Source organism: Vanessa tameamea, chromosome 10 (genome assembly GCF_037043105.1).
Source record: "Vanessa tameamea isolate UH-Manoa-2023 chromosome 10, ilVanTame1 primary haplotype, whole genome shotgun sequence".
NCBI classification, from domain to species: Eukaryota; Metazoa; Arthropoda; class Insecta; order Lepidoptera; family Nymphalidae; genus Vanessa; species Vanessa tameamea.
In genome coordinates, this window is record NC_087318.1 from 1,261,807 (window position 1) to 1,275,206 (window position 13,400).

General features: G+C 29.9%; 1 protein-coding gene across 1 annotated transcript in view; it reads left to right on the top strand.

Moving 5' to 3' along the window:
* Positions 1 to 9,697: 9,697 nt before the first annotated feature.
* The window catches only part of Ds (dachsous), a 274,093-nt gene continuing 270,390 nt past the window's right edge, over positions 9,698 to 13,400 (top strand). Inside the window, exon 1 of the mRNA XM_026633661.2 lies at positions 9,698 to 9,911. The gene's annotated coding sequence lies outside the window, so the exon portion shown is untranslated. The remainder of the gene's footprint in view (positions 9,912 to 13,400) is intronic.

Consider the following 13,400-nt stretch of genomic DNA (forward strand, 5'->3'; position numbering starts at 1 on the left):
TGTATGTCAATTTTAAAATGTCATTAGTGATAAGACATACATTCAGGTGGAAGTTTGATAACATCACTAAAAAAATTACGTACATATATGAAAATATTTTGAAATAAGAAACGTTTATTAGTTGTTAATATATTATCAACTAGTTTTTAAATTAAAAATGTGAATGTCCAAATTTAATTTAGAAAGTATAAAAACAGAATAAACTTTCTAAAAAATGTAAATTATATATTGCAAATATAAAATATATTAAATAAAATTTGTTAAATATTTTTTAATACACATTTTTTTATTATGGTGGCCTTGTTACCTGTTACGTTACAAATAATCCACAAAAACATTTTTGGACTTAAAGTTATAGTTAAGTCCAAATTCAAAGCGTACATAATTGCGTGAGCGTTGAATTAGTGAATTTCTGTCTTTAAATTGTCTTATGAAAACTTTTTATAAGTATAAATTGTTTGAAATTATTTACTACCATTAATATAATGAAAGTTTAATTTGTATAATACGTTCTATCTTTATATTAAATTGAGAAGAATTAAACTAATATTAAGAATTTACAATAAAGCTGTTATTTCCTTTTATATAGGTATAAATGTACAGCGCAAACTATTAATATTTAAATATTTGTTGCAGCAATATATCGTTACAGTTTATTTTCTGTTTGACAGATGAGAATAGAATTTGGCATTTAGTAGTCTTGTAGTGTTTCACTGTGACATTTTGACAAAATAGACAACATTTTAAAACAATGTTTTGTCCACCGCCCGAAGAAGAATCACAAATTGTACAAATCGTTGCTCCTAAGAAAAGATCACGAAAAGTCAAAAAGAAAAATAAGAAACATAACAATAAAAAGGAAGCAAAGAAAAGGCATACGAAATTTGCTAACACAATGTCTGCCTGGGCAGAAAATTACGCTGTTGCTGCGACCTGGCAATTGAAACACCAGGTAGCGTATTGGAAAGCGCGGGCAAAAGCGTTAGAATATGAAAACAAAGTCTTACATGATGTCATTCGTAGGAATAAATTTACAGTTCGCTCCACTGCTAACACGGAAAGTGAAACCAGAACAGAAACAGAATTAGATGAATCTGATACAGAAAGTGAATCTGATGAAAATATAGAAGACGATAATGGTTTAGAAGTAAGTGAAGAATTTATTCAATTTTTAACTGCAAATGCAAAGTTCAAAGAAGAAGCGAAACGTGAGCGAGAACGTTTAAAAGCAAAAACCGAGGAAGAAAATGAGATAGATATGCAAGAAGCGCCGCCTGAAACAGTTGAAGAGGCTAGAGAACGAATGAAGGAATTGTATGGCAATAAATGGCAGCGAATATCAGCTTTAGAGATGTCTTTGTTATCTAGTTTTGTACACGAGTCTGATAAGAATAAACCAATGTATTGGCCTAACATACCATTCAATTTTAATAACAGCTGAAAGTTACTGAAACTTTAGAGATTGTTTTTACTACTTTTAGATAGGATGTTGTGTACATAAAAGTAAAGTTTTTGTAAAGAATTTTAGTATGTAATGCTCATGCCTAGAGTGTGTAAAAAAATTTTTTGGTAATCTCAACTTGTTAAACAGACATTATTTGAAATATACAATATACAAGTACTTTTTATTGTTATTTTGCATTTTCATTGTTATATTCTCTCATAAATGTACTCGGAGATGAAGATAGAGTTAACTTTGTGTACGCTTTTATGTATTCTTTTTTACAATCTCCATCAGTGTACATAATATAAAACAGTTCTGATTGATGTCGAAAACAATGGCTGGTATTAAGTCACATAAAATATTTTACTTTTAATTTCTAACATATACATGAAACAGGAACTTAGAACTATACTTAATAACATGTTTGAGAAGAGTGTTGCAACAATGTTGTTATTATTCTAGTTTTATGTAAAAAATGGTTTAAATTTCATACAAGACCAATATCTATCGGCAGTGATGACCACTCAAATATGTCAATTACGATCCACCATAAAAAAAGTGTAGATTACAAGATTCAAGATTTTGTTGTAATAAGCATAATATTATTTTGATACAAGATACTGTTGTTTTTGTCCTGACTGAATTTAGTTAGGGGTTATTATCTGTCATAAAGATATTGTTGCTTTTGTTACTAATGCAATACTAGTATAAAGTTTAGACTATTTTCAAAAGTATTTTTAAGTAGCATGGCAATGAATAGATAGGTATTTGTTCATGTTTAATACTATTTGTACTTACAGACAAGGTATTGTTAAATGTATTTTTAATCTAATTAGTAATTTCATAAGTTTGTACATTTCTATTTGATAAATAAATTCGATCAAATGTTGATTTTTTTTTTATCATGTCTTATTAGTTATAAAAATTTCGTAGTAGTTATTTTGGACTTATTGAGATAGTACCAATCAAAGTTTTTTTTTTTTTAAATAAGTAGGCAGATAGGCAATGGCTCACTTGATTTTTTGCTACCACCACCCATAGATAACTTCGTAACAAATTTTAACTATCCGTTTTACTATGGCATATGTGGTGACTGGATTGGGGACTGGAAGGGTGTAATCGTATTCACTACTGGAGGAGTTTTGGGGCCACGAAGACACACATATTTTTGAAGTATGAACATATCAATTGCAAATAGGTAAATTATTTAATTTAGTGGTAAATAAATGGTATAGCTTGGTAAGCACTTTTACGTTCAAATGAGTACGTACGTGCTGTTCAAATGAGACACGCCGTTTAGAGAAAAATAATTTTCCACCCATAACATTAGTGGTTCTTCTTAAAGGGACTCCTCAAATGATATATTATATTATCTATTTAAGAAAATAGAAATAATAAAACCGTTTTATAATTACCAAAGTTACCGAGGAACATACGAAAAAATTACATACAAAAACTTTTTTGTTTTTGAAGACGACTATAAATACTTTCAAAACAATAAGTTCAAGAATTTGAATGTAAGACGAAACGAAAATTAGTTAACTGCTTAAGTGTATGCTTCTTCAAACCTACATGTAACACAACTCTCCTTTAATTTTGACAAACGATACATGTGTAACATAAATACTAATGCTGAAATTATACAAAAATAATTTTACATAAATTAATAACGAATAAAATAAAACACTAGCATTTGTAACACCCCTAGTTTGAGAGTCTGGGACGATATTATAACCTCTTTTAATGCCGTGATCGGCTAAATACTTAACTAGGAGGATCATAAGTGCAGTCATTATTTACAAGGCTCATTTACTTTATCACGTACATGGTTGAATAACTCAAACATGAGGTCGTTGGTGTGATAATTAGCCTTAATAACGTAAATAGCCGGATTTGAAAACACCACTTCGTATCTATTTAATGGACTTCGAAAAATGGATTCTATGACCCAATTTCTTCGATATAAATGTTTTAGCTGGTATATTCAAGCACGAATATACTTAAAAGATTAAAAATTATACGGTGTAGCAAAATAGAACTAAGAAAATAACATTAATATTTATAAATGCCTGAGAATATTGGACGAAATGTTTTTTTAAGTGTATTATAATTCAATTTCAGTGCTAAAGCAAATATCGGATACTACTGACATACTAATGAAAAAGATGAAGTATGACTTCGCCCGGAATTCCAAAATAAATATTAATATTATAATTGCGAAATAACTTCGTTTGTCTGTCTATCTGTTGCTGTCACGGACAAAGCACTGAGCTGAATTTCATGAAATAAGGTTTGAGGCAAGTTTGAACCCAAAGGGTTAATTTTTTGCACCGGGCGATCAAAACTTACAAAGAGACGAAGCCGCGGGGACAACTAGTTTCATATAAAAGTAATTAAGTGGTCTTTTATAAAAGATAGATAAATTATCGTCACAAGAGACAACAGAAGCCTGTGAATCTATATAAGTATGTATATGTAAAATTACAATGATAGTGTATGACAAATAGGTATGTATTCTCGGGCGGATCTTTTTTATGATGTTGACTATAAGCTAAATCTCAATATATACAATTATAAGAGCCGGATTTAGGGATGGAAACCCAAGGCCACAGCGCCGGGGACACCACAATAAATATTTCTAAAAAAAACAACTCCGACGTTTGCCCAACAACGATTCGGACGAGTATATGGTAAGTAACATATATTTCTTAAAATTGACTATATCTCATAATATGTTCGTTCATTTGTCCGTGGTAAATTAAGACACATAATCACAACTCAGAAAAACTGTATAATTTAGGACCTGGGATTTCCACTCTTTTGTAGCCCTAGTGCCTCCAGACCTGACATAACAATGAAATTATTGATAGTCAAATGTTTATTTTTAGTAAGAATGTGGATAAAAAAAATCTAACCAAATCCGGATACCGTTTTAAGATCATTTATAATATATGTATATATTACTTACTATGAATAGTTTTTATACCGTTCACTCGTATTTTCTTTGTTAGATCAATATAAATTTAAAGCCAATACCTAATACCTAATAAAATAAGTCGAAACGAAAACTAAATCAATATCAAATTATAAATAGGTACCTAACAAAATACATTAAACTAGTTAAAAGACTCGGTTCTGTTGTAACATTTCGCTATAATCGTGATGTTAGTATTAAATTCCATTTTGCCTAAAACATGAATATTTGTGTTCGGTGAGAAGGGACTGTATTTATTTCTTACGATTATGATGAAACGATTAAAATACTTGTTTTTTTATTTAAATATTATTTGAGTAAAAAATATAATAATATAATTATCAACTCGTTTTTTCAAAGTATCCTCCGTCCGAAGAAAAAACGGAAATCTTTACTTAATGTATAAATCGAGTATTCGTTTTTCTTTAAAAACAAATTGGCTTAGGTCTATAACCTAACCAACTAAAACTCTTTATTATATCTGAAATCCAATGAAACACCCAAACGAACATTACAATTTCAACGAGGAAGATGTACCCTACAAGAAGTGACGTTGCGCCTAGGACAGATATATTTTACAGTCTACATAACAAATGTATTAAAATTAAAGGAACATAAATGTAACGTATCGAATGATACGCTTATTTATACAAAATAGAAATCGAAGTGGTTAAATCTATAGTCATAAATAATATTATGTGATAATCGTAAACACAGCTTATATAGTACTATTTATTATAATTGACACAGGAATTATAAAATCCTCTGTACCGCGTAGGGCAAACGACAATTAAGTGTTACTATGTATTAATTGTATTACATTTACATTGAGTGTTAGCAAAGCTGACTTGCTTTATTTCTTTAAATCAACCCGCAATTGATAACGAATCTATAAATTATTGCTCAAAATTCAAAAAGGTAAAGTCGTATCTTTTTTTTATTACATAGGTAGTAGGGCGGGAAAATAGCTGAATCATAAGTGGTCACCACTGCCCATAGTCATTGGCGCCGTGAGCTATTTTAACCATCGCCAGGACCACTAACCTTGAGAACTAAGACGTTAATTCTCCTGTGCCTGTAGTTACAGTGGCTCATTTTCCTTTCAAGAAACTCTGCTCAAGTACTGCTGCTTGACAGTAGAATATATGTATGTGAGTGGTATCTACCCTGATGGAAAAGCAAAAAACTCTACTAAAATGTATTCAATGTATCTTTATATTATATGTATTTGTTTTAATATACTCGTATATGCGAGGAATAGTGTCGGAGTTTACGAATTATGCTGATAAACTATAATAAGTAAGCCCTTTACCCATTACATATGCTTACGTCAAAATTATAGCCGAAATGGCCGAGTGGTTGGAACGCGTGTATCGTCAGCCAAACGCCATTGAATTTCCAAGTGCTTAATTTTTGTTTATACTTTATTTCATGCTCGGCGGTGAAGGAAAATATTGTGAGGATATCAACCACCCCGCACTGAGGTGGCTTTTATTAGCTCCAAAACTTTTCACATCAAAAGGAGAGGAGGCCCAAGCTTAGCAGTGGAACATTTACAATCTGTTACTTTATACGTGACAAAAGAGAGAGAACTCTTATTTTTTTAACAGTACAACAGTTTTATATTAATATTATTCTGCAGATTGCAAAAGAGCATGGCGCTTGTACTCTTTGAATAAACTTAATTGCAATTTTATTTTAAATGTTGCTCTAGGAATCCACAGTCCGAACCAGTGTAGCATCAAGTTTAACTAAATTTTAAAATTACAATTGAAAAGCGTTTAAAACTCTACTGTCTTCTGAATAATGTAAACATTTCTATTAGATTTTTACTTTATTTACGATTAAAAGTTTACTCAAAGCAACGCTCATACGCCTCTTTGATTATATTAAGTTTTCCATTATTTAAGATTATAAAATGATGCTTTGGATAAACTAATGTGTTTTATTTTGACTGCCACGGTGGTCTAAGGCCATAGATTTTGATGTACTAGTTTTAAATCCCAGGTATGGCCGATTTAAAGTAATCGATTTTTTCAGTCGTAAAATTATCTGAAACAGCACGGAGTTTGAAAGTTGGTACACTCCCATGTTTCGGAAAGTACTTAAAGTCGTTGATGCACCTGAACTCTTTCCGGTCAGATTAGCCGTCCCATTGGGTTATGAAAGAGAGGGAATATAAAGTGTTAGTATAAAACATATTATTATTGCACAAGTGTGTGCACAACACACTTGTGCAATAATAATATGTTCTACGTATTTGGATGGTCTCCCTCGATTGGTCGCCGTGACCAAAATTGGGAAGGACAACATTATCATCGTGTGTATTATTTTAAATAATTTTTGAGCTCCAGCCGAGAAAGGTCTCGTATTTTGCTAAATTCGCCTGACTTATTGACAAAGATGCCGTGCTTGGTAGGTTTTCTCGAGGATCAATTTAGCGATTTTTTTTTGTTGGACATAATAATAACTCATTTAAGATTCTGGTATTTTGACTACCTCATTGTTTAGTGTCTCACTTGTAAAGCTGCAAGTTCCGAGGTCTTGGCTATTAAGTTAACAAATAAAAGCGTATAATGATATCTAACCGAGATTGTCCAGTGGTTAGAACACGTGCATCTTAACCTATTATTGCAGTTCAAACCCAAGCATGCACTACTGAATTTTCATGCGCTTATTTTGTGTTTATAATTGATTTTGTGTTCGGCGGTGAAGGAATACTTTGTGAGGAAACCTGCACGTGTCTAATTTCAACGAAATTCTGTCATATTTGTATCCACTAACACGCATTGGAGCAGCGTGGTGGAATATGCTCTAAACCTTCTCCTCAAAGGGAGATGAGGCCTTAGCCCAGCAGTGGGAAATATACAGGCTGTTATTGTAATGATATCGAACACGTAATCATACAAATCTTACCATACATAGCGGCAGAAGAAATAATAAGGTTTGATTTGTGTAAATTATAATACATTATTTTGCATGTAATAATATTTGCTTAACAGACAGTCCTTTTGACATGAATTGACATTTTTGTTTCAACTATAAAACTTACATTGTCATTAGCTCACTAATAATTATTATTATTATCGTTAATAGTGCAATGATTCACGGTCCTTTTAGCAATATAAGAGTTGCAGGTTTGATCTAAGCCCTTGGGCTCTTCTGCTTACTTTAAGCGCAAACAATTCACTTTATTGGGGAGGTTAATTAATATTATTCAATTGAAAACATATATTGTTATTATATATATGTTTGTGTAGGTGTGTACTTTTTTCCAAATTTGAAAAAAATAATGGCCGATTTTTGACTATGGCGGTAAGTCTCAGAGAGTAGCTAATTCTATAGAAGTTATTATATTACACGTGTGCGCCTACACAGGTAAAAATAGAGGGGCGGAAATAGGGGTTGAAAGTTGGTCTGTTTGACTTTGCTCTTTTAAAAATAAAACTATGAAAGTATCTTCGATTTTTGTTAATAATGATACTTGTAATAGAATAAATCTTTTTTTTTTACAATATGTGTAATTAAAATATATATGTATATATATATATATTTCGCGTATTTATAAACACTAATTATAACATTTCCCGTAAACAGCAATCGATTTTTAATGATTTTTTATTTCCTTTATTAGAAACTGTATTTTGTCACGAGATCTTATGCATATTTGATCCAAACTGGTTCAGGGGACAGTTGACCTTGAGTTCGTGTCGGGAGCCTTTTGAATTTTTAATTCACCCTTTTTTGCTAATATCTCAGATACTAAACTTTTATCGTTACATTCTGACTTCATAACGTTAAATAATATTTTTTATCGTCTATACTCAATTATATTTTTATGAAAAACAAATATACCTTTTTCCTACACATATGTATGTTTGAAAAATTATAAAATAAACGAAATTTTTCAAATTTGAAAAAAAAGCAACACACATATACATATGTATATAATGCGTAGCGTAAACTATATAATTGTTAGCCGAGAAGCCATTTGAAAGATAGATAGATAGAAAGATAGATAGAAGAAGCAAAGATTGCTTGCTAACCGATACAAGATGACACTGAAACAAAAAGATTAAAAGTATTTATTTATTGATAATTTTAGTAACTTTTAGTAACCTTTTAGTAACAAATATTTTGAATTTAATTTGTTAAATTTCATTATATGTTAGTACACAGGATCACTAACCCCCTCTCAGATTTAACTGTTTGGCGATAGGACATATAATGAGATAATATTTAAGGCAGGCCTCCATAAAGCCCTATCACAAATTACGTAATTATAATATATATAAAATTATAAACATATATAATTTATCATTATATAATGTTTATATCTCTGTAATTAAATATGAACGAACTTTTTAAAAACAGTTTGATACTGTTTTAGTTCTTGGTTTATAACATTCAAAATGAGACAATTTATTTTTTTATTTAAAGTGAAATTATTGTTTTAAATAACATTATCAATAACCAAAAGTCGTTTTGAAATTGAATTTGAAAATGAAACTAAAATTTTTTGGAGTCACTATTGAGTTTCTTGCCATTTCGTCTCGGTAGAGTCGACATTCCGAAGCGGTGGAAGTCCTTGTTTGAGAAGGCTACGTACTATTTGTAAAAGTATAATTATATAAAAAACTTTTTTTTTTAAATTAATAAACAGTATGTTATCTTGAGAAAATAAAAGACTACGAATATTAATAGTTTTCATGCTAAGTCATGGTAAGTTAATAATGGAATTATAGTATATCTTTTTTAAATCGATAAAATATCAATGATATTCCATAAACTAAATGCTTAAATTATGTTTTTTGTTTATATGTAGCGGTGTTCAACACAGGAATCCATTTAGTAGTTATTGCACCGGTAAAACGAAAATATCACTCGTTGAAGTCTTTTATATGACCAATTATTTTTATCGCAAAATACTGATTTTATTTAGCTCATAATACATTTTGTTTTATTGTTATAACACTTCATTCTTGCATTTAATTGTTAAATACCGAAATTATCAAATTATAGTCACTCATAAAAAAGAGGAATTCGAATTTTGAATTAAAAAAAAAAACGAACAATACGCCACAGAATATAAATAATTGTGTAGGCTTTATCTTTTATCATTACCTTATCCACGGATCAAGTCGAAACGTCGGCGTCCCTATCCAGGGAGCCTCGAAATTGGCGCTCAAAACGGTATGCGAGCGCAACCTGTTATGAGGGGGGCTCCTAGCCCCTGCGGCCCCCTGCGGCCCCTGCCACAGCGTCAGTGCCTTCCGAAGCCTGGCAACGACCGGCTGCACGCGTTCGCCGTAAAAAAACACGTTTCAGTGAAAACTATTACACTCAAACCTCTTTAGTTGTATTTTGTATATTATATTCTAAAGTGTTCCGGATTGCAGTGCTGTGTCTGTGTTAAGTGTTAGATAGTATTTAAAAAAAAAATAACGAATTGATTATGGTGAATGAAGTTGTGTTGTGTTAAGGATTCTGGAGGTGGGTTTCTGTGTATTTCTTTGGAATTGGTGCGCTTGTTTAGAAGCTCTTAAATGTTATTTACCTTCACGTCATACTATTGCTATTTAGCAGTTACAACCTTTGCAAATAAAACAACGTAGATTAGAGTTACTAACGAAGTCAATAGAGTAGATAGTGAAGTATTTAGGTAGAGTTTTAATGTTAGTAGAAGTAGAGACTTATTAAGTTAGTGGGTACCTTCATACTTTATATATGATTCTTATATCAAAAGCTATCTATATGCCTGTATACATTTGTAAATATATAAATATCAGTTAATATAAAATAATATGTTCTTAAAAATATTTTTATTTAAATTAAAGGGATCATTAGTTTGTATATCAAAGTTGATTTTATTTTGTATATTTCGTGAATCTTTAAATGATAAAAGAATTTTGTTAAGAGTATAAATATACTTTAATGATGTACTTAATTAGGTAAAGGAATAGAAACGTAGATACTAAACTTGAAATAAATGAATTCAGGATAAATAAGTACACCGTTAACGTCGAATTAAAGCTTAGAAAACTAAAGGATGAAATTAAATAATCACTAAACCTTTTTTTTGTAATAAGTCGAATGAAAGCAAACTAAAAGAGTTTCAATTTAATATACTTTAATGTCTTGAACATGTAGTTCTAAATTAATAGCGATTTGAAAATAGATTATTCTGAGAACAACCGGTACGAAACACAATTACTCTGTTAAAATAATCCAAAATACAAAAATTGCCATAAGTAACTTAAAAAATAAGCCTTTTATCTTATTAAATATTTGATTACCTCAAACACATTTTGCATAGGAATATATTTAGGTACGAACTTTTAGCGTGTTCATAAATATTTAAATGTTATTTAAAATAATGTAACGGCTCAGTCTTAGATAGCAGCTTAGGTAACAGCAATCGACAGCATAACTGTATTTAACATTTTTAATTACCCAGCTCACACAGTGGGTCTGGTTTTTCAACACACAGCTGTGTTGATCAATTCTTCAACCATCCAGTCCTAGGGTCCATTAGCTAGGTACATAATTTAGAAGTTTGAAACTTACAATCGAAATTCAATAACAAAGCGAAGGAGGAAATATCTTATAATTACAAACGCATTCAAAGTGTTAATAGCATATGTTTAAATATAATAAATAGTGACGCTTAATTATATTTATTAATCTCTAACTTATAATAAGAATTCCTTCACCTATGTATGAAATTAAATATATTCTTCGAATAACTAAGAATAAAATAAATACAGAGTTTTGTCGGTACCATTGAAGCTCATTAAAAAGATAATTAGATTAGATTTAAGAAGATTTTATGAAATAAATTGTAATATATATTATGAAATTCAATCTAATTCATAGTTGACTTAATTACTGAGCCTAAGTAAAAAATATGAATAACCTTTGCTATTAATAATTTACTTATTAAATAATTAAATTACATTTTTCTTCTTAAAATATTAGTATTTTTTTGTCAAAATTAAATTGTATCAGTAATTGTATTCTGCTTCTTGATAGAGTAATACTTAGAGATTTTTCCACCACACTGCTAAATTGCTTATATGTGGATATAATTGTGACTTCATTTAATACGCAATGTACTATTCTCCGACGATGAAATAAAATTTACCCTGAGAGCTGCTGCTTAAATTCGAACCCGCAATCATCGATTTAGATCCACATATTCTGTCATATCGTAAAATGATACTTAGCGCGTAAAAAAAGTATATCGTAAAAAATCCAGCGATCTCTAGATAGTGGTAACATAAAATCCATATTAAATTAAATCATAGTTTACTGGCAAGAAAAATATATACATAATTTTATTACTTGGATATTTTTGTGTATAATCGTAATTAAATTCACTTGATTATCTATTTGCGAAATTCTAGACAGATTAATGGGACGATACGTTATAGATGCGATTAAAATGCTTCGATAAATATTATTTTTCGTTATTAATTAGACAGATTTTTATTAATTAGTGTGAACGTTTTAACGTTCGATAAATTAAAAAAAAAAAATTTGTATTATTGTACCTTTATTACTAGTGAAGTGTTGTAAATCTATCAATTCGTGTTTATTGATATTGAACGTCTGTAAGTCTAACGTTGTTTATTAAAAATGTGTTACTTTCAACGAGGATAATTTAACTCTGAAATATCGTTTTGAACATTTTTGAAATATCAAATAAATTATAATTCAAGTTTTCGTTCTCTCTCTTTCCATATATCTGTTAATGTCTACTCGTGTTAATAAATATCATTTAACATTGAAACCGTTACTAGAAAGAAGTAGAGATAAATTAAAATTGATTTGTCGTGTTACAATTTTTTACCTGTAACTATCATTAATGTGATTTCCTTCAATCTAGGATTCATCGTCAATTAGTAATATAAAATATTTTTAATGAATACGTAGAAACTAATCAAACATCTTATGAATATAAGGTAGTTAATGTAGCAAAAAAAATTATGACTACCTATTACATTTTAGCGCAAAAAGCTTCAAATCTGTTTTATGCATTACCCTTTTTATGTGTCACAGTCGGTTATTAAATCTTTGATGTTTAAATTTAATATTGAATTTAATTGCATTAGAGGTCGATAAAACAAGAATTTTAGCTAATGGCACGAGGTAGAGACGAAAACCTGTTCGTTGTCAAAAATTTGCAACTTGCAAGACAAGTATAATGTGACTATTTATTTGAACAACTTGTGATCGTCGTTCATTTGGAATTAGGATTCGGGTATTAGTTTCCCTAGCCTTTAAGTATTCTATATATTATCCTACCGAGTTCGTATAAGTTAAAATCTACATTGTAAATATTTAGGAAGTCTTATAACTTCGATTGCCGTCTTTTATAAGAAGCTATTAGCTAAATGAATTTTGAAGTCTGATTTGTTTAAAGCGCCATCATTGATCAAAGAGAAGACTTCCAAAATCTAGGAATTCTAACGTCGGAACGATGTCTAATGATAAGTTTTAACATATTAAAATCAATTATTGTTATTATATTCTATAGTGTTTTGTCTAATAAACTTTTAATGAAGCAATGTATTAAGACAAAGAATTATAGCGTTATTATGGAATAATATTAAAGATTACGTGTTATTTGATTATCTAAGCAAAGCTTTGCTTTGGTGATAATATTGTACTCTATTTAAAAACTATAACAGAATAGTTACAAAAGGAAATATAACAAGAAACAGTTCATAAAAACCTTCATGTTTTATGAAAGTTATTTTGGAAACATTTCCACGGTGAAATATATAAAAGTAAAGTATAAACCTGTAAATGTTTTAGTTTGGATTCGATCACGCTACTCCAATACGGGTTGGCGGATACACATGCGGTATAATTTCGTTGAAATTAGACACATGCAGATTTCCTTACGATGTGTTCCTTCGCCGCTGAGCGCGAGATGAATTATAAACACAAATTAAGCAAATGAAAATTCAACGGTGC